Source organism: Heterodontus francisci, chromosome 43 (assembly GCF_036365525.1).
Source record: "Heterodontus francisci isolate sHetFra1 chromosome 43, sHetFra1.hap1, whole genome shotgun sequence".
NCBI classification, from domain to species: domain Eukaryota; kingdom Metazoa; phylum Chordata; class Chondrichthyes; order Heterodontiformes; family Heterodontidae; genus Heterodontus; species Heterodontus francisci.
Window position 1 is genome coordinate 19,302,238 of NC_090413.1, and position 21,268 is coordinate 19,323,505.

Consider the following 21,268-nt stretch of genomic DNA (forward strand, 5'->3'; position numbering starts at 1 on the left):
CTGCCCAGCAACCTGTAGCAGTTTGCAATTCAAGGGGTATCTCTTCTTATATAATATAAAAACAAGAAATGCTGGAATCACTCAGCAGGTCTGGCAGCATCTGTGGAAAGAGAAGCAGAGTTAACGTTTCGGGTCAGTGACCCTTCTTCGGAACTGACAAATATTAGAAAAGTCACAGATTATAAGCAAGTGAGGTGGGGGTGGGGCAAGAGATAACAAAGGAGAAGGTGTAGATTGGACCAGGCCATATAGCTGACCAAAAGGTCACAGAGCAAAGGCAAACAATATGTTAATGGTGTGTTGAAAGACAAAGCATTAGTAGAGATTAGGTGTTAATACACTGAATATTGAACAGCAGCAAGTGCAAACCTGAAGAAAAACAGTGGGTAAGCAAACTGAACAAACTAAGATGAAATGAAATAAATGCAAAAAAAAGATGGTAAAAAATGTAAAAAAGAATGTAAAAAAAGGAAGAAAAAATAACTAAAAATGAAAGTAAAATGGGGGGCTGTCATGTTCTGAAATTATTGAACTCAATGTTCAGTCCGGCAGGCTGTAGTGTGCCTAATCGGTAGATGAGATGCTGTTCCTCGAGCTTGCGTTGATGTTCACTGGAACACTGCAGCAATCCCAGGACAGAGATGTGAGCATGAGAGCAGGGGGAAGTGTTGAAATGGCAAGCAACCGGAAGCTCAGGGTCCTGCTTGCGGACTGAGCGGAGATGTTCTGCAAAGCGGTCACCCAGTACCCACTGACCTTCTCCTTTGTTATCTCTTGCCCCACCCCCACCTCACTTGCTTATAATCTGTGACTTTTCTAATATTTGTCAGTTCCGAAGAAGGGTCACTGACCCGAAACGTTAACTCTGCTTCTCTTTCCACAGATGCTGCCAGACCTGCTGAGTGATTCCAGCATTTCTTGTTTTTATTTCAGATTTCCAGCATCCGCAGTATTTTGCTTTTATTTTAGGGTATCTCTTCTTCTTCGCTACAAGTTGCTGACTGATTTGCACATCAATAAATATGTCTATCATTATGTTAGCAGCAAAATTTGGCCCTATATTTTAAACAATGGAGTATCCTTCAGCTGATTGGTAAACATTGGCAATTAACTATATGACTAGCAGCCTAATATCATCAGGAGTACTTGCTGGGTAACGTGAATGAGCTCCAATAATGAGAGGAAAAGACTAAAAAAGAAGAAAGAACATGCATTTATATAGGGTCTTGCACAATCTCAGAAGGGTCCGCAGGATGGAAGACAGTTGCATACCCAAGGACCTTCTGTATGGTGAGGTAGCCGGGGCCAGTGAGCGCCCAAAGCTCCACTTCAAGGATGCTTGCAAACGTGACATGAAGGCACTAAATTTCAACTATCGCACCTGCAAGTCACTAGCCGGCAAAAGAGGGAAATGGCGACACATCCTGTGGATTGGTGTGCACTACCATGATGACCAGTTGCTACAGCAGCTTGGCAACAGGCGCCAATGTCACAAACAACAACTCACAGCGTCACTTGGCAGCTTCATGTGCGGCACTTGTGGCAGAACCTGCCTCTCAGGGATTGGCCTTCACAGCCATCGTTAAAGGTGCATCAAGAGAAGTCACCCCACCTAAATGGATTGTTTTCTCCCTGTCCATCATCTTTCGTAGATGGAAGGATGCCAACCAAGCTCAATCTCAGAACGTCTCAAAGCACTTTACAGCCAATGGAGTACTTTTGGAAGTGTAGTCACTGTTGTAATGTAGACTAATTCATGCCTTTGTTACCCCTGGACTTGACTATTCCAAAACACTCCTGGCTGGTCGCCTCCATAAACTTGAGGTCATCCAAAACCCTGCGGCCCATGTCCTAAGTCACACCAAATCCCATTCATCTATCACCCCTGGGCTTGCAGACCTATATTGGCTCCTGGTCAAGCAACTTGATTTTAAAATTCAGATCCTTATTTTCAAAACCCTTCATGGCCTCGCCCCTCCCTATCTCTCCCCAGCCCTACAACCCTCTGAGACATTTATACTCATCTAATTCTGGCCTCTTGAGCATCCCCGATTTTAATCGCTCCACTATTGGTGGTCGTACCTTCAGCTGCCTGGGTCCTAAGCTCTGGAATTCCCTCCCTACACCTCTCTGCCAATCTAACTTGTTTTCCTCCTTAAAGCCTACCTCCTTAACCAAGCTTTTGGTCATCTGACCTAATATCTCCTTATGTGGCTCCGTGTCGTATTTTGTTTTATAATGCTCCTGTGAATCCTTGGGAATTTTTATTATGTTAAAGGTGCTATATAAATAAAAGTTGTTGTTATAATGTGCTTATGATGGAGAGACACCCTGTAGCTTAGACCATTGCTGATTTCAATTAATCCCCCCTCACTCTTTCAGGATGTGTGACTCCTTCAAAGGTAGCTCACATTATGTTATCAACTCTCACAGACTAAATTAGAATATTCTCCTACTTTTGATAACCATGGATGCCCTGAACTATGAGTCTTGGTCCTGAAAAATTTCTTGGTGACATTTTCTCTTTCAGTCGGTAGATGAAAGCAAACTTACCTCATTCCCGCCACCACAGAAACCCTCATCTGTGTCTTTGGCAGCTCTAAAGGTGTCTTCTAACACTGTCCTCACTGGTCCTCTGAGTTGCATAACTTCCAACTTATCCAAAGCTCTGTTTTAAAGATCCTATCCCCCAAATAAAAACCATTTGCCTGTCCACTATGTCATGAAATGGCTACTGCTTTTGTGCTAAATTCCCCAGTCTCTCTGTTTTAATTTATTTCATTTTAATATTAAACAAAAACCATTTTGGGTGGACCAGACTATTTTGTAATTTCTGTGGCGATACCCCTTTAGGGGGAGAGACTTGGTTGGGCCCCAGTGGGGCTAGGTTTTCCTGGCTCCATATTCCCACTGCTCTATAGGCTTACTTCAGGACTCGGGTGCCAGCTCTGGCTCAGTGGTAGTAGCACTCTTGCCTGTGAATTAGAAGGTTGTGCGTTCAAGTCACACGCCAAAGAGGAGCCCATAATCTAGGCCTACACTTCAATGTAGTATTGAGAGGGTGGTGGCAATTTTTAGATGGGACATTATCCCAATGTGCTGTCGCCCTCTGAGGTGGATGTAAAAGGCCCAATGGGGCTATTCAAAGAAGAACAGGGTTTTGGGCAATGGGTTGTTATTCACAACACAAGTTGCTTGAGGCTAAACTGCTGTTAAGCTATTGCGTCGCTCATTTATAACATTAAGCAGCTACCCTTCACCAGAAATAGCCATGTTCACCCAGTAAACAACCCCAGTCTGTAACGAAATCCTCAATTACCTGGGAAGAAAAATCCTGGGTCAACACACCTGCAGGTGTGTCTTTGGCAGCTCTAAAGGCTGTGAAAAGAGGGCTGTCTTGTTTTGCAATATCTCATGTAAACCACTGGAGGGGACTACTGTCTTATACAATCTGTAATTTTTTAATACAATCAACTATCTTATTGAGAATATTGCTCGTACATTTAGAAGAGGCTAATGGATTTGTTGATTACTGTTGTACTGATAGACGTAGACAAATATCAAAATGGCACCCAATCCTGAAATTTTCTGATGCCTGCTGGGTGCAAGAAGTTAACAGTAAAGTGTCTCCTTGAAGTGGAATCTGGTGATCAATGAAAGAATGACTTGTATTTATCGAACACCTTAGCACATCTGTCTTAATTTGCTATCTTGTATTAATTATCTTGTCTTCTCCAGGCAACTAATTTTCCAATGTTAATGTTTAAACGGAGGTTAAACCTGCATCTATCATCACATTAAATACCCAGGTATTGAAACAAAAAAACCAGGTCGATATGCCAATGAAATTTCATCAGAGGCAGGAGATTCATCACTGTTTAGACTTTTGTAAATAGAGCCATGAAGGAATTGGAGCCACAGGACAATCAACGGTGTTGTCTAATTGTCAAGGAAACTGGATAGTGCAATAGGTTAGCACATGGGTCCATAGCCAAGCCTGATGAATATACTGAAACTCTCCTCTGGCAGCTGGCTGTAATGTAAAATAAATTTTGCCAGTCTCAACCCAGTTACTAGTAGAAGTAAGACAGCAGCACTAATAAACTCAGATTTGGCACTAACTGGCAATCTCAATATTTAGTTGTGTTTTACACTACAAGTGCTTTGCACCGTTGTCACAGTTGTAGTGTGAGTGCAACCTCCAAGGCTGCAGATTAGCTGATGGGGGAATTAGAAAATGGTACATCATTGTAAGTGGGGCTACTGTTCTGAGGTTGGGGCAGAAGCACATTGTTGGGGCAGCGTGGAGGGATCTTTACTCTGCATTTAACTGTGTTGTACCTGACCTGGGAGTGGTTGCTGATCCCATGTGTCTTCTCCTTACAGAAGAGAAGGTTAAGAGGAGATTTGATGGAGCTGTTAAAAAAATCAGAATATATAGAGAGAATTGTTCCATTGGTGGAAGGGTCGAGAACCAGAGCACACAGATTTAAGGTGATTGGCAAAAGAACCAAAAGCGACATGAGGAAAATCTTTTTTACACAGTGAGTGGTTAGGATCTGGAATGCTGTGCCTGAGAGTGTGGTGGAGGCAGATATAATCGTGGATTTCAAAAGGGAATCGGATAAGTATCTGAAGAGAAAATATTTTGCAGGCCTCGGGGAAAGGACGGGGGATTGGCACTAGCTAAATTGCTTTTGCAAAGAGTTGGCACTGACTCGATGGGCCAAATGGCCTCCTTCTGTGCTGTAACCATTCTATGATTCTATGTTCCATTCCTAATCCCTGCTGTTCCTCACTGATCAAACAAATTCACAAAAATAAATTATTTAAATGATTACAACTTGGCCACACTGCTGTCCTCTAAATCCAATAAAGCAACAATCAATTTAAAGCTGCCTAATTAATCTCAGGCAGCTGTATAGCTCCCAGCATCATCATCACACCCTCAGCTAACCTAGGCTGGTGCAATGGACACTAATTCACCAGATTCCTCGAAGCGAGAACTAGACCTGTTTCTGGCTGGGGCGGAGATCACCTCATATAAAAGGTAGATACTGTGTAACACTAATCAAGGCCAGAGTGATCTTCGAGACTGGTTTCCATCATGTAACAGGGTGAGAGAAGAATTTTATAGTACTTATTTCCCAAATCGGTCTGGGATTTTATCTGTGTTTTCACCTCTCCCGTGAGGTTACATGGCTTCAGGTGGGTTATATATGAGTATATAAAGCATGGCAGCTATGCAGTCTGTCAATGTGTTCTTATGTAACTCATGCCACACAGCTGACTGGGAGCCTCTAGTGGCAGAAATGAGATACTGCCAAACACAATCCTGAGTCAGGTATAAAACATTTTTCTTTAGTTAAATCCCACTAAAGTGGGCTTTGTATGTTGTTTGGCAAAAGTTTTTTAATTCTTTGAGGGAAGACAAAAAGGGTCATGTGCCTGTTAATCATGAAGTTATTTACAATTGCGAGAATTATTCATCCAAATTCAATTCCAATCATCATAATGCATATTTAACAAATTTGTTTGCAAACACTTATTCATGCACCATCAAATAACAAGCAACTTGGGACTTTAACTGAGAGTCAAGAATCATCCAATTGGGTAATGAGGAGTCTGTTTGCTTTCTGATTGGTGGGTGAAGGAAGTGTACCATGAGGATGTCCGTTTTGAGCAAGCAATAGCAGGAATGCAGCCATAGGAGGTGTGAGGTCATGTGACAAAACCTCCAGGAACACATCCAAGCCGAGTTGGCAACCCAATCTGTAACTGGCCTTCCAGGTGTCCAGGAGTGGCCCAGCTTCCTTATAAAACAAATGAGCAACAAAAAAAAACTGTGCATGCTGGAAATCTGAAACAGAAACAGTAAATTAAGGAAACACTCAACAGGTTAGTGAGAGAATATCTGTAGAGAGAACATAAAGTTAACATTTCAAGTGTAAAGGAACCACATGTGAAACATTTACTTATTTTCTTAGCATTTTTTGATCTTGGCTCTAATTTTTTTCTCCATCTTGGATGAGGTTGGGGAAGAGGGAATTTGCATCGCTGCACCCAGCAGTCTTCCTCTGACTGTCTAACTGAGATTAGGATCTCAGTGCCAGTGTCAACTCATATCCAATACTCCCAATAATACCATCCTACCCAAGCCATGCAAATGAATTATATATGTATTCTGATCACAGTTAGACTGGATAAAGCATTTCCAAACATGCTGCTCCAGTAGGCATCAAAGTTCTGTACATATTATCTCAAGATCTGGTTCTTTCTTTATATTTCTTGTTGGCCTCAGTTTGGCCTGCAATATTATATTGAGCTGCCTAGTCATTGGACTTTAATTGCTGAGGCATTGCAGGGCCTTTAGCCTTTCTGATTAGGGTTGAAGCATTCAGAGTTGCATAGGTGATCTCCTGTCCATCTGTCATTTGTACTTCAGGCACATCTTCCTACATATAAACATATTATTTCTGCATTAATCTATATATTTGGGGCGGCACAGTGGCGCAGTGGTTAGCACCGCAGCCTCACAGCTCCAGTGACCTGGGTTCAATTCTGGGTACTGCCTGTGCGGAGTTTGCAAGTTCTCCCTGTGACCGCGTGGGTTTTCGTCGGGTGCTCCGGTTTCCTCCCACAGCCAAAGACTTGCAGCTTGATAGGTAAATTGGCCATTGTAAATTGCCCCTAGTGTAGGTAGGTGGTAGGAAAATTGTGGGGATGTGGTATGGAATATGGGATTAATGTAGGATTAGTATCAATGGGTAGCTGATGGTCGGCACAGACTCGGTGGGCCGAAGGGCCTGTTTCAGTGCTGTATCTCTCTATGACTATGACTCTATATTTATCATTATTTTACGGACCGCTGGTTATTTTTAATTATGTCCTTTTCTGCTTATTATGGCATCACAAGTGTAATATTCATCACAAAAATTCACAGAGCAAATCAAAACCACTGATTTATCAAGAGGATCAGCAAATAGTTAGCTTATCCAATACCATGAAATAGATTATTTCTATCAATTGCAAACTTTCCAAGACCTAAAGTAAATTTAATTAACAAATAATGAGTACATTTCCTCCTAATGGGCCAAGGTTAAATTGTGCTCTCCTTCAGGGTGGCTAAGTTATATATTTTTTAGCTACTTATGTAGAAAGAATTCCTTTGGGTTCACCCTCCCAATTTCTTTCCTGCCCAATTTTCTGTCCTCCTGAAGATACCAGCTGAAGACAAGAAAGACAAGAAAACAAGAAATGGACTGAGCCTTTTTCTGCCCCAGCTGTTTGGTCCTGTGGATTATTATGATTGAGATGGACTAACTGCATAGATCAGGGATCAGATCAAGGAGCTTCTGCTTGGTATAGCATTCCTTTGGTAAGATCAAGCATTTTTGTCTGTTGTCTAGTGCAAATGTGGAGTTGTGTTTCATTTTAAATGTTTGATGTTGGACCAGGAAGAGTGAATCAAATGTATTGAGGCAGCATAATTATGGCTTATGGGTGAAACCATTCTCCCAACTTTCCTGCATTTGGTATGAGTTTCATTCATGAAGCAGAATTCAGGACTGGGCCCACATGTGACATGGTCCCCACATTGGCCATTCAGTGATCCTCTACAGCTGGTCTTACCTGATATACCAGCCACAGATCTGCTGCCATCCCAATATCCCAATGAGAGGGTTGGGATGTAGGAACTCCCAAGCGATGGGAGTCCTTGACCCTGGTCCTGCCACCTCCCACGCTGATGGCTTTGTTTGGAGTGAGTGGAGGCTGCATATACTACTAAACCATCAGGAAACACCCATGCAAGGCTGAGGGCTGGATATGGCCTAATTTGCAGCTGTTTCATCATACTCCTGCCAAGGTTACGGCAGTATTGTACCATTGCTGATTTTCAGCTCCAATCCAAGTGTCTGTGAACAGATTCTGATGCTTCAAACCTGTTTTTTAAAATAATAATTGTTGAACATTTGTTGAATATGCCACTCTTTTTAATCTATATTTATACCAAATATTGTCATTAAACTTTGAACTAAAGTCCAAATTTATCAGAGGATTTTAAAAATATATTTAAATGTTTTTATTTTTTATGACATAGAAACATAGATCCTGACATCACAGAAGTCATTCAGCCTATCATGTCTGTGCTGGTTCTTTGAAGGAACTATCCAATTCATCCCATTTTCCTTCTTTTTCCTCATAGCCCTGCAAATTATTCCTTTAAGTGCAAATGGTTACAGATAATACTCAATAATGATGTTGCTTGTCTGCTACTGCATATGGAGGGGAAGAATGCAGAATATTTCAGTCACTTAATTTAATTGTAAAAGACTTGCAGCAGGTTAGCCAAGAAATATTAGGCTTGGTTCAGGGTTTTAATAATAGGAATTAAAAACTGAAAATATACTAACCTATGAGTCAAACTGACATTTTACTGGCTGCTGCATTAATTGTATCAAAAGCAAATGATTCAAGCATGCGTATCTTCAGATCAGCATTTTGCTTTGAAATATTTAGAGCAAATAGAAATAGGTGTTTCAAGGAGTCTTGCCAGTGGTTTTGTGGGAGAAGGCACCAACTGATGTATTACTCAATTACATTGACCAAAAAGTCACAGTGACAACCCCCAGATTGTGCAGAGTTAGTGAATCCCACCTACAGTGATAATTGGGATGCAATAATTCGTGGAAGCTTCGTTGGGCTAAGAAGGGAAAGGTCAACTAGGATCTCCCAATCACCACCTACGAATTCCTGCTGGAAAGTACCTAGCTGGTAACGTTGAGCCAAAACAGGAGAGACCTCAGCTGTGATACCACAAACGGTCAAATAACCTGACAAAATTCACTGTTTAGGCCCATGCATGAAGTGTAGCCATTTGGGCAAGGTACTGGAGGGCTGCTTGCGTCTTCAGAGAAGGAGGAAAGTAAAGGGATGAAACCTAGTAAAGCAAATCTGATATAATTCTAACCAATGCATGAAAGGGACAAGATTTTGTCCCATGGAGGTGGGTAAAGCTGGAATCAACAGGATATAATCCAGTCCACTTTAATTCGTATGAAAGAAATGATTGGCCTTATGGAATGTTGTATATTTGGAAACAGTTGGAAATTTTGGAATTCCATAGAACAGCAGCAAATGTTAAAGTTTTCATCCATTGACAATGAGCTGGATTGATTTCTGTATTCCTCACCAGAGGAATCTGCGCTCTGGTGACACCCTGCTTTTCTACTCTTTGGACTTTTAGATCCCACCCAGTTTGCTCCCAACTCCTGTTTCATTTCAGATCTGAATGCTGTTCCTGAATTTTTCACCCACAAAATGCAATATCTTTTAATACAAGAAGTAGATAATGTATTTCATTTAGCCCAGTACAATATGGCTGCTACAATCATAAGGAGAAAAACTGCAACACATCCCAGAGCTAGTGATTTCCACCAGTCACGAGCTGTGAAACCAGAATTTTAGCTGTCAAAGAAGTTCCAACCTACATGTTGGCATATGAGAGGTACCCAATATCGAATTAGTTTCTGATAACTCTACTGTATCCTGAGTGGTGTGAAACAGGGCTGTGTTCTCGCACCCACACTTTTTGGGATTTTCTTCTCCCTGCTGCTTTCACATGCGTTCAAATCCTCTGAAGAAGGAATTTTCCTCCACACAAGATCAGGGGGCAGGTTGTTCAACCTTGCCCGTCTAAGAGCGAAGTCCAAAGTACGGAAAGTCCTCATCAGAGAACTCCTCTTTGCTGACGATGCTGCTTTAACATCTCACACTGAAGAATGCCTGCAGAGTCTCATCGACAGGTTTGCGTCTGCCTGCAATGAATTTGGCCTAACCATCAGCCTCAAGAAAACGAACATCATGGGGCAGGATGTCAGAAATGCTCCATCCATCAGTATTGGCGACCACGCTCTGGAAGTGGTTCAAGAGTTCACCTACCTAGGCTCAACTATCACCAGTAACCTGTCTCTAGATGCAGAAATCAACAAGCGCATGGGTAAGGCTTCCACTGCTATGTTCAGACTGGCCAAGAGAGTGTGGGAAAATGGCGCACTGACACGGAACACAAAAGTCCGAGTGTATCAGGCCTGTGTCCTCAGTACCTTGCTCTACGGCAGCGAGGCCTGGACAACGTATGCCAGCCAAGAGCGACGTCTCAATTCATTCCATCTTCGCTGCCTTCGGAGAATACTTGGCATCAGGTGGCAGGACTATATCTCCAACACAGAAGTCCTTGAAGCGGCCAACATCCCCAGCTTATACACACTACTGAGTCAGCGGCGCTTGAGATGGCTTGGCCATGTGAGCCGCATGGAAGATGGCAGGATCCCCAAAGACACATTGTACAGCGAGCTCGCCACTGGTATCAGACCCACCGGCCGTCCATGTCTCCGTTATAAAGACGTCTGCAAACGCGACATGAAATCGTGTGACATTGATCACAAGTCGTGGGAGTCAGTTGCCAGCATTCGCCAGAGCTGGCGGGCAGCCATAAAGACAGGGCTAAATTGTGGCGAGTCGAAGAGACTTAGTAGTTGGCAGGAAAAAAGACAGAGGCGCAAGGGGAGAGCCAACTGTGCAACAGCCCCAACAAACAAATTTCTCTGCAGCACCTGTGGAAGAGCCTGTTACTCCAGAATTGGCCTTTATAGCCACTCCAGGCGCTGCTTCACAAACCACTGACCACCTCCAGGCGCGTATCCATTGTCTCTCGAGATAAGGAGGCCCAAAAGAAAAAAGAATGCTTAAAACATTTATAATAGATGATGCTTTCTATTTAATTAATGTTACCAGAATCCTGACTCTCTTTGGTTTGATCCTGATCTAAAAAAAAAGAATTAAGTGATGTAGTTACCATTTAACTGATCACACTGGTATTTCTATCATTGTAATTGTGTTGAGACCCATGGGAACTTTCACTCTGAATAATTAAGTCTTGCAATATTTTGCTTCTGAGATGCAAATTTATAAAGATGTGTAATAGCATCACTGTAAATCTCCTTATTAGAAATCATTACACAGTTTGCATTTGCTATTTGTATAGATTCGTTGTAGCATTATTCCACAGTTTAGCCTTTTAAATGAGTTTATCACAAAAAAACTGAAGATATTTTACAGATAATTTAAACAAAGTTAGATTATATCACATCCATAAATGCACTCGATTTGCACACTGGACTTCCAGCAAACGGTCTATCATTCACTTGCTAAAATAATCTGCATAGGGTCACTGTGAGGGAAACCAATCCATCTCTCTGAGATCTTTCTTCTATATAGACAAGTGTGATTTCCTTCAGTTGTAGAGTTGAAGAAGAAAACTGGTGTGTGACTGATGTGAGGGACAGTGCTGATTTCACTATGATGCTCCACATGTATTTTATATAAAAGGAACCAGCCTGATGGATATCAGAATGTATATCACTGTATATCAGGATGTTTCCTCCTTCTCTAAATACTTCAGAAGCTGGATCCAAAGAAAATGATGGTTTGCAGAAAGGATCTAAAATAAACATAACATTTGGAATAAATGCTCTGAGGGACTAAAATTACTCTGAATAGAAGTAACAAAGTTTCAGGGGCAACCTTCTCAAATTAACTTTCAGACTGAAGTTACTTTCGCTCTGCTTCATGAATCCTACTCCATGTACCATTTGCTTTGCAGCATCATTGAGGAGTATCTGAGATTGTGATGCTATTAATACTGTAATGATAAGGACCTTTTAAGGTCTGTTTTTAATTAGTCTTTTTAAAAAGCTGAACTTGTGGGTGTTTTCAGTATCAAAATTCAGGGCAGAAATTATTGCCCAAAAACCAGGGTAAATTCAGTAAAAGTCACTTTTTATTTTAAACATCACTAAACCTCAAGAGATCAACAAGAATAGCTACATGACAACTGACATTTATTTATGGTTCCCAACCACCACTTTATGGCCACAAAAGTTTCAAAAGCTATGTAATTTTCCATAATCATAAGTACTGTCAAGCTAATTTAGCAGTAAAATACATTTACTGTATGTGTGAAAGGCTCTGCACTGCCTAATGTTGACAGCTACAAGTAATATTTAAGGAAGCACATCACTATCATTGCATCCATAAAGCATAAATATTTTTAAAGTCTGACAGAAATATGAAATAGTTGCTGTTAAAATTTAGTTTTGTGCTATGTGCTCTGAATGATATATTTTTGTTCACTGTGTGCAGCAGATCCATTTTATTGCCATTTTATTTATAGGTGTAGTCATTACCAAGTCTCTTCAATGTATATCCTGACATTCAGCACACGCACTTCTCTGGACCTGATATTTGGGAAGAAAATTCAGAAATCTCAGGAGCTTTTCCTGAATTTTGGGAGGAATTTTTTTTTACTGATACCCAAACAAATCTGGAAACGTATCAGCGGAAATTGGTAAAAACTAATTGTTTTATAGGTCCCTGCGTAATAAACAACACAGCAATGAGTCTCTGGTACCTCAGAAGATTTATTTAATCTAATGCTATTCATTCTCACCTGTAACAGTGAGTTTGACAGGGTCACTGTATGTTGAGAATACTGATCTTCCTGATAATTTGATAGAAACAGCAAGTATAAATGTCACCACTGGAATCATTGATTTGGACAAATAAGTACATAAGCTACTGGGTGGACTAGCAAGCTGACATCTGATAAATGCCACTGAACGGCTCTTGTACAAATGAAATTTGTTCCCTGTATATCCATTAGAAGCCTCACAAGACATATCTATAATTTGTCCTCTTACAACCACCATTGAAGATGAGCTCAGCGTTGGTTTTGATGGGAGGATCAGAAATTAACAAAAAATGAGATGCTAAAATAGTTCACTGAGACAGTTGATTTGTAACAGCAGCTGTAAGAGAGACCCAGGAGTGCAGAATACTTGCAAGAACAAGCTACCCCAGAAAATGAATCTGCCAGAACATAGTCAGCAACATGGGCACAATGGAGAACTGATAATATGATGATACTCAGGGTCAGTATGGAGGCTGTGACTGAACTGTGCAGCATTCCCTCAGTACTTGATTTTTGCTTGGGACTTAAGCGTACAACCTTCTGACTCAAGAGACGAGAATGCTACCAACTGAGCCATGGCTGACACCTAATGGCCAATGACAAAACACATTCTGATCAATATTGCATAGACTAAAAATTGTTTCATGCCATCTTGTTTCCAAGTCAACTACTACCTAAAAGACCATATGAAACTAATTGAAAAACAGTTTCCTACTTGGTAATACAAAAGCAGAATATTGTGAATGATGGAAATCTGAAATAAAAACAGAAAATGTTGGAAACACTCAGCGGATCTGGCAGTATTTGTGGAGAAAGAAACAGAGTTAACATCATAGATTGATGACCTTTCATCAAAACTGCGGCACAGTGGCGCAGTGGTGAGCACCGCAGCCTCACAGCTCCAGCGACCCGGGTTCAATTCTGGGTACTGCCTGTGTGGAGTTTGCAAGTTCTCCCTGTGTCTGCGTGGGTTTTCTCTGGGTACTCCGGTTTCCTCCCACAAGCCAAAAGACTTGCAGGGTGGTAGGTAAATTGGCCATTATAAATTGCCCCTAGTATAGGTAGGTGGTAGGGAAAATATAGGGACAGGTGGAGATGTGGTAGGAATATGGGATTAGTGTAGGATTAGTATAAATGGGTGGTTGATGGTCGGCACAGACTCGTTGGGCCGAAGGGCCTGTCTCAGTGCCGTATCTCTAAACTAAACTAAACTAAACTGTTTGGACCATCCTTTCCTAGCACTCATGCTAACTGAGATTGTAAGTGGCTCACTCTCCTCAAGTATTGTCCCCCTAACTTTCCAAACTGCTGTCATCACCCCTTCCTCAAAAATATCCACTGTTGACCAAAAAAGGTTTGTCTCAGTCTTTGAGATAATGAAGCCTGTTGTGTTTGATTGCTCAGTGATTGATTGCTCTGTGCTGTGTTTGAAAGACTGCTTACTGTGCAACCCTGAGGGGCTGTGCTTCCAAATATGAAACCAAGACAGACCCTGGCAGCCATCTGAATAAAGCCTACACAGACAGAAATCATGAGTCTAGTTTCTTCATGTTTGGGGTATGAAACATAACAAAGCCCATGAGCCCCTTGCACTTGTTGGAGATGAGGAGGCAAAGGAGAGGGGTTTAAGGAGATGATTGGTAGTGGCGAAATTAAGCTGGGGTGTTATCTTTGCTCTCCAATATGATCCCCATGTGAGGCAGTAGAGAGGGGTTTTGGCAGAGGAGAGTGAGACCCAATGGGACTTACTTTAATCTAGATAGATGTGGATCTTGCTTTAGCCTGGTGTTCTCTTGGCCAGCCTCCCATCCTCCACCCTCTGTAAACTTCAGCTCATCTATAACTTAGCTGCCCACGTCATATCCCACATCAACCCCGCTCACCCATCATTCTGACCTACCTTGGCTCCCAGTCCCACAATTTAAAATTCTGACTCACATGGTTAAATCCTTTCATGGTCTTGGCCTCTCCCTAACTCTTTTACCTCCTTAAGTCCAACAACTCCCGAGACTTTCAAATCCTTAGATTCTGGCCTGTTATTCCCCTTCCTCCTCAATACATTCCTCCTCACCTCACCCCATACTTACAGCTGTTCAAGCCCCAAACACTGGAATTCCCTCCCTAAACCCTGCTGCCTTCACTCCAACTCACTCTCCTCCTTTAGGATCCTCTTATAACCCAAAAGTTGGATCAAGCTTTTGATCACCTTTCATAATATTTCTTTGACCCAATTTTTGACTGAATATAGCTCTGGAAAATGTTTTGAGATTTTCTATGTTAAAGGTGTAACAGATGAAGGCAAGTTATTGTTGTTCAGTCTAACTTGTTACACCTATTCGCATTGGATTACTGAGTTTTGAGTGATACTGTGGTGTTTTATATCTGCATCCATATTGTCCTTCATCTCTCCATTGTATATCATCAATGCAAAAGCTAACACGGTTCTGTCTAGTGATGGGGGATTTACTGATAACGAAACTTTCTTTGAACAATTCAAATTGGATGACAGGACCCTGAGCACCGCATGTGATTATCACACCTTATCTTCTCTGGATAAATACTAGCTCATTGAGAGCAATTTGGGATTTGGTAAAATTTTTTAAAAATTGAAATTAGTTTCTTTACAATGTGTGTGCCCTTTGTGTCGCTGCAATTGGCTAAGTAGAGTTTTTGCTCATCCTCGGCCTAGTTTGTGTTAATGACTTCCTGCACAGTGACGTCTTGTACCCAAATCCATTATCCATGTGATACTATTCCCTTCATTTAAATGATGCAAAAGTATTTGGTACCAACACAAGAGATAACGGACATAACTTTGTTAGAGAAAAAAAATCTTAAAGCTCAGGAGTAAAATTGTTTTATTTTCCTGTTTTGTAAGCACGCACTCATGTGCGGTTCCACTCACATGTCACGTTCATCCATAGCTATAAATAAACTGAATCCTATCACTGTCCGTTTTTATCTCCTCCAGTCCTACAATACTCTAGGAAATCCGCATTCCCTCAGTCCTGGCCTCCTACATCTGTGATTTCCACTGCCCCACCCTTGGCAGTCATGCCTTCAGCTGTCTAAGCTGCAAGCTCTGGTAGCCCCTCTCTAAACTTCTCCGCCTCTCTAACTCTCTCTTCCTTTAAGAGGCTTAATGACAAATTTTTCCTTATAATTCTTCTGTGAAGTGCCTTGGGATATTTTACTGCATTAAAGGCATTATAGAAATGCAAGTTGTTGTTATGTGCATGGCAATAATTCTCTTTTTTATCTCTCTCCAAAGTGTCATCTCTCTCTGAAATTCTCACCTTGTTCTCTGACTTTTTGTTTGTCTGAACTTCTATCTCTTGCTATCCTTCCCATTTTTTTTGCTTCCACTTCCTTCACTTGTGTCCTTTACTACCCTCATTATTTCTTGTCGCTCTTTCTTCTCACTGTTATGCTGCCTCCTTTACTATTACTCTCTCTGTTTGCCATGCACCCGACCATTTTTCTTTCTCACTTCTTCCCCTTTCTTTTCCCCTGTCTCCATGACCTATTATTGAGGTTCTACGGGCATGGCTGCAGAGCATTTTCAAAAGTAAGCAGCTGGTTTCCTACTAGCAATAAGGATAGAAACAGTGGAGGAAACAGGCAGATGGTGATAACTCAACAGGTATTGAAAGCTGATAAATTGGCTTGGGCGCTAGCGCTGCTTGTTTTAGTTGGATGTACTCCTGGAGCCTCCATCACGTGACCTCCCACCTCCAACTGCCCCACCTTCATGCTCCCACCATTGGTCGCCCGACATGTCCATCCTCATAGCGTATTGCCATCATCTTGTCACCCCATTGGAAAGTGAACAATCTCTTCAGAGTGGCCAAAAGCACTGAAGATCAATAGGCTGAACATACACACAAAAAATGGGGACAAGCCCCTCTTCCCCCTTTTCCATTGCAGATCTGTTGTCGCAAAGCCAAGGGAATTCAGATAGGTAACAGAAGTTTAATGAGGCAGGAGCAACAGTACTGGAAAGAATCCACAATTTTTTACGTGAAAATTTGCAAACAATGCACATTTGCTGCAGGATTCCCACCCGTGCACTACGAAGGGGTTTCAATGGTACCCTTGCCACTTGGCACTACCCCAGTCCCACAGCCGCTGAGGGCAGCTCAAACACTATGAACAAATGGACTCAAAAATTCCTGGTCTCATGGATTCCGCAAAAACTCTTGCTGAGCCTGTTTCCTTCAAAATGTTTGAAAGATAGTACTTAAGGGAGAGAATCACAAAAATTGTGCATGACTGGTCTTTTGATCTGATTTTTCCCTGAAGTCATGTAAAGAAAAATCAGATGGTCAGGAGAAAACAAAATACTTTAAATAATAAATATTTTCAACTGTCTTCACAATGTAATATACTAAGAGAACTTTTGGATTAAACGTGAACTGCCCCTCTGTGCAGCTACAATTGGTTGAATTTGACATTTCCAGGTTTTATGTGAAATTCGGAGGTAATAATCAAATTTTCGCAGGTCTAACTGTGAAATCAAAAGGCTTAATTATAACACTTGCTCCAATAGTGGCAGTTCCTCAACTGAAGAAAATTAATTTTAAAATTTACTTGGACTACTTGAGTTTACTAGTAGTTAATATTACTTACCGCTGAAGGAGATTACGGCAGATTCCTGTGATGAAGAAGGTTCAAGTCATGATTAGAACAGACTGTCCAATATTGTGACCAGCCACTAGTCCACGGATCAGGGAGATGATTTGGTCCACATTGCTCATTCTATCCTGAAAATGATTGATCCTCCTCTGTACACCCCAATCGGAATCATAGACATGAGTTTTAACACCCCCACGATGGTCAAGAGAGTGTTTAAATTGGCAACTCTGTGAAAACTGGCCCCAACCCACCACAAACACACCAACAACTATTTTAACCTTGGTGGAATTGGGGACATCCAAGAAACCTGCTCTGTTGAGGCAGATCCATCATTATAATAAGTAAATGAGGCTCTGTTCCTTGAAATTTTTGGCTGCCGTTGAATTTGAATGAGCATGACGCCCCCCCACCCCACCCCCCCCCCCCCCCACTTTTATTTTCAGTTTTTTTTCTTTTTTCTTTTTATTTTATTTTAGTTTGTTTCATCATTCATTTTATAACCATGTGCCTGCCCACTTTTTTTTTATCATGTTTGTGCTTTGGGCCAGGGCTGTTCATTTTTCTGTCCATTAACACCCTCTCTGCACTAACGCTTTGTCTTTCACCACACCATTAACATACCATTTGCCTTTTCTCCATGACCTTCTTGTTAGTTATTCTCTGTGACCCTGTCCTATCAACACCTTTCCTTTTGTTATCTCTTGCCCCACCCCCACTTTATTTGCTTAAAATCTATTACATTTCTAACCTTTGCCAGTTCTGATGAAAGGTCACTGACCTGAAACATTAACTCTGCTTCTCTCTCCACAGATGCTGCCAGACCTGCTGAGTATTTCCAGCATTTCTTGTTTTTACTTTGAATTTAATGCTGGCTGGCTTTGTTTCCCAGGGTTCATGAAACCCAGCAGCTTAACGGGAGGCGGGAGCAGTTGGATCCAGTAGGCAAGCTTCCCCTTCAATCGTACAACCTCTCCTGCTCCCTGCTCACTACTGATTTCTCTACGCTACCACCACCACCCCCCAATCAGCCCCACGATCCCTACTGGTCTCCCCTCCCTCCTGATTGCTGTCCAACTCCCCTCCGCCACTCCCTCCCCCCCCACCAGCAACCTGCCATGTTTCCCAGGTGCTGGGGGTCCTGTGGTTTTCTGCCGCTGGTTTTCCTGCCCAGCAGCTAGCCAGTCTCTCAATCTGGCCAGCTGCTGGGTGGGAAGCAGCGTAAAAAAAGTTATGTAGTGAAATCCTGCCATTAAATTCAGCAGAACCTCCCTACTCCCGAATTTCTGGATTTCCACCTGCAAACGTGCCCCTCACTTTCTCCCTGCCTCCATATAAATATTGGGCCATAGAATCTTACAGCACATCATGCCTGCTCTTTGAAAGAACTATCCAGTTAGTCCCACTCGTCCCCAACTCTTTACCCATAGCCCTGCAAATTTATCTTTTTCAGATATATATGCAATTCCACTTTGAAAGTTACCTGCTTCCACCGCCCTTTCAGAAAGTGCGCTCCAGATCATAACAACTTGAGTCTTTGCATCCACTACCTAGCCTGGTATTAATTTCTCATTGTATCAATCAGATACACGATATCAGCCCTAAACTTGCCTTTTACCTGTTTGTATTTGTTAGCCGTGGTTGAATTGAATTAACCTTGTCTGTAGGACTTGCTATTATATCTATAAAGTCACCTCTCATTCAGCTCCTTTCAAGGCTGAAAAAGCCCGAGGTTTTTCGAACCCTTCCTAATAATTCAATTCAATTCAATGATACATGAAATCACCTTCTGTCCTTTTCTATTCCACTTCTTAAGGTTTGAAGCTTTCCCTTATGCTGCAATGCCTAGAACTGAATGTTTGTATTTAAAAGGACAGAATGACCAAATGATACCATGTCAGCAGTAATGGAAAGCTACTGATTAAATAACATCGAACACACAATCCACTACCATCTTAGATCCTGCCTGTCAATAATAAAAGTGACATGATTCTAACTTATCGTTCAGCTTGTCATGATTCCTTTATTTCTGATGCAGTACTTACATAGGTGGGGATGAATTTGGGCTTCTATTTGAGGAACTGAAAGAAAAATAGGAAGTATAAGAACCCATGGCATAGTGACAGTGGCTAAACTGAGGCACCTCTTACTATATATTTTCAGATAAAGTTCTGAATCAGTAAAGTCACAAATTACAAGAGACACAACTGAAATATACATCGAATTTGTCCCATGTCCCATGAACCTGTCCTGGTCTGTTTGTCTGCGTTTTCTCTCCTTGCTTTTATTTTCTCAACCCCTTCGCCTCCTCCCGAAACTTAGCGAAACAGGACCATCTCTTTCTTGTCAAGGAAAAATAAAAGCAGAGGAATACTCAGGACCATCTCCCCGCCCTGCCTGTGTTCAAAAACCCAACCAACTTATTGTCAGCTCACTATACGTGCAATGTATTCTGATTTGACCAATGCAGTAAGATTTACCTGCTGGTTCCAGCTTAGCTGCTTTCTATAGCTCTTGGGTCTCCGATCTCCCCTCTGACCTCTGATCTTGCCCCCACTTGGCCTTCAATCAGCCCCTCTCCACTCACAGCCCTGGCCTTCAATCTCGGCCCAGCGCCAGCCTCCAATCTCCTACCCAGGCCTTTGATCTCCCCCTGCTCTCATCTCCCATCCCTCCTTCCAGCCTCCAAACTCTCCTTTCCCAGGTCTTTCCGATGCCTCCCTCTCTCCAGTCTGTTCCCCAGCTCCGGCCTGACCCTCTCAATCTGGCTGTCTGCAATCAGGAAAAGGAGACAAAAATATTAATCAGGACTTCCTGTGAAGTTCAGCAGGACCTGAGGGAATCCCATTTTTCTGTTTCCTGTCCTCAAACAGTTTTCCCCATCACTCTTACCACTCCTTCCGCACCAGAACTAATGACACAACAGAAACCCAACCGCGATCGCAGTTACACATAACTCAAACAACAAACCCTGAAAGGAAGTACAGCATCGTGCAACTCCAGTTACTGATATTTAAACACAAATGGCATTGTTCTGTCACACCTTTTCAAAATATTGTAGGAACCTTTCTTAGCAACAAAGCACACCCCTCCCCCAACTCCCCGATAACTTTACCAACCATTGACAGTGCCATCCTGATGTTGCAATATGGGTGTGCTTGTGTGTAGATGCCAAACCTCTGCACCTGTATTAAAAACATTGAAGGAATAAGAACAATTTAGCCTCTGTAAGAGCATTTGCATCCATGGAGCTCCCCTTGCTTCTATTCAGCATGACCACTGAAGGAAACGGAAGCAAAACCACCACAAATACCATAGGAAGGAGCAATGTATTCACCTGTGTGACATCCGGGATAGAGCGTAACTGCTGCATTAGCCCTTAGCGCCACAGATGCTTCCCCACTATATTATACTGCTCGGTGTGCTGTGGGAGTGCAGGAGGCCTTAGGCTTCTGCTGTCAATAATGTAGTACATCGAAGTGTTACAAGGCCATATATGAATATATATATATATGTGTATTGTTATGTACCTCAGCAGGGAATGACTGATGAGCGAGTATAGAGACAGTTTTTCTGTGTATCTAATCCATGCTGTAGCTGACCTGGGGATGTTTTACAACTGTGACTACACTTCAAAAGTACTGTAAAAAGGGGCATCCTATGGTCATGTAAGGTGCTATGTAAATGCAAGAATGTTTAATTTCAACAATAATTCCTTCACTGTCTCATTAAAGGACACTCAGAAGATCGCAATGTTAGTGAGTGAGCAGTGTAAGAACTGAAGGGGTGCAATCAGAAGGAAATGATGGGATCTTGAGTAAAGGGATTAATATGTACACAAAGCAGGGCGGCAAAGAGAGCAGAGCCCTGGAGAAATCCCCAGCTGATGAAAAATAGAGCCTGTGGGTGAACTCTCTGCTACAATCCATATAGAGCAATACTAGGGGAAATTAGATAACCATGGTGTCACCTAAAAACTACTTAATTATTCCATTCATCTCTTCTCCCAACCTTGATGGTGTCATGTACAAAGGTGGAATAGCTATATGATAAATTCGGAAATTTCCCCTATGCTCCAGTGAATGATGCTTATTGTGCTGTATT

The 21,268-nt window shown here is 42.0% G+C and overlaps 1 protein-coding gene across 6 annotated transcripts in view; it reads left to right on the forward strand.

The window, feature by feature from the left end:
- Positions 1 to 21,268, forward strand: part of rfx1a (regulatory factor X, 1a (influences HLA class II expression)) — a 239,869-nt gene that overhangs the window by 45,564 nt on the left and 173,037 nt on the right. For 2 of the 6 annotated variants that reach the window (XM_068021072.1, XM_068021076.1), the window contains exon 2: positions 7,221 to 7,378. The exons of the other annotated variants lie outside the window; for them this stretch is intronic. The gene's annotated coding sequence lies outside the window, so the exon portion shown is untranslated. The remainder of the gene's footprint in view (positions 1 to 7,220; positions 7,379 to 21,268) is intronic. 6 annotated transcript variants of the gene reach the window in all.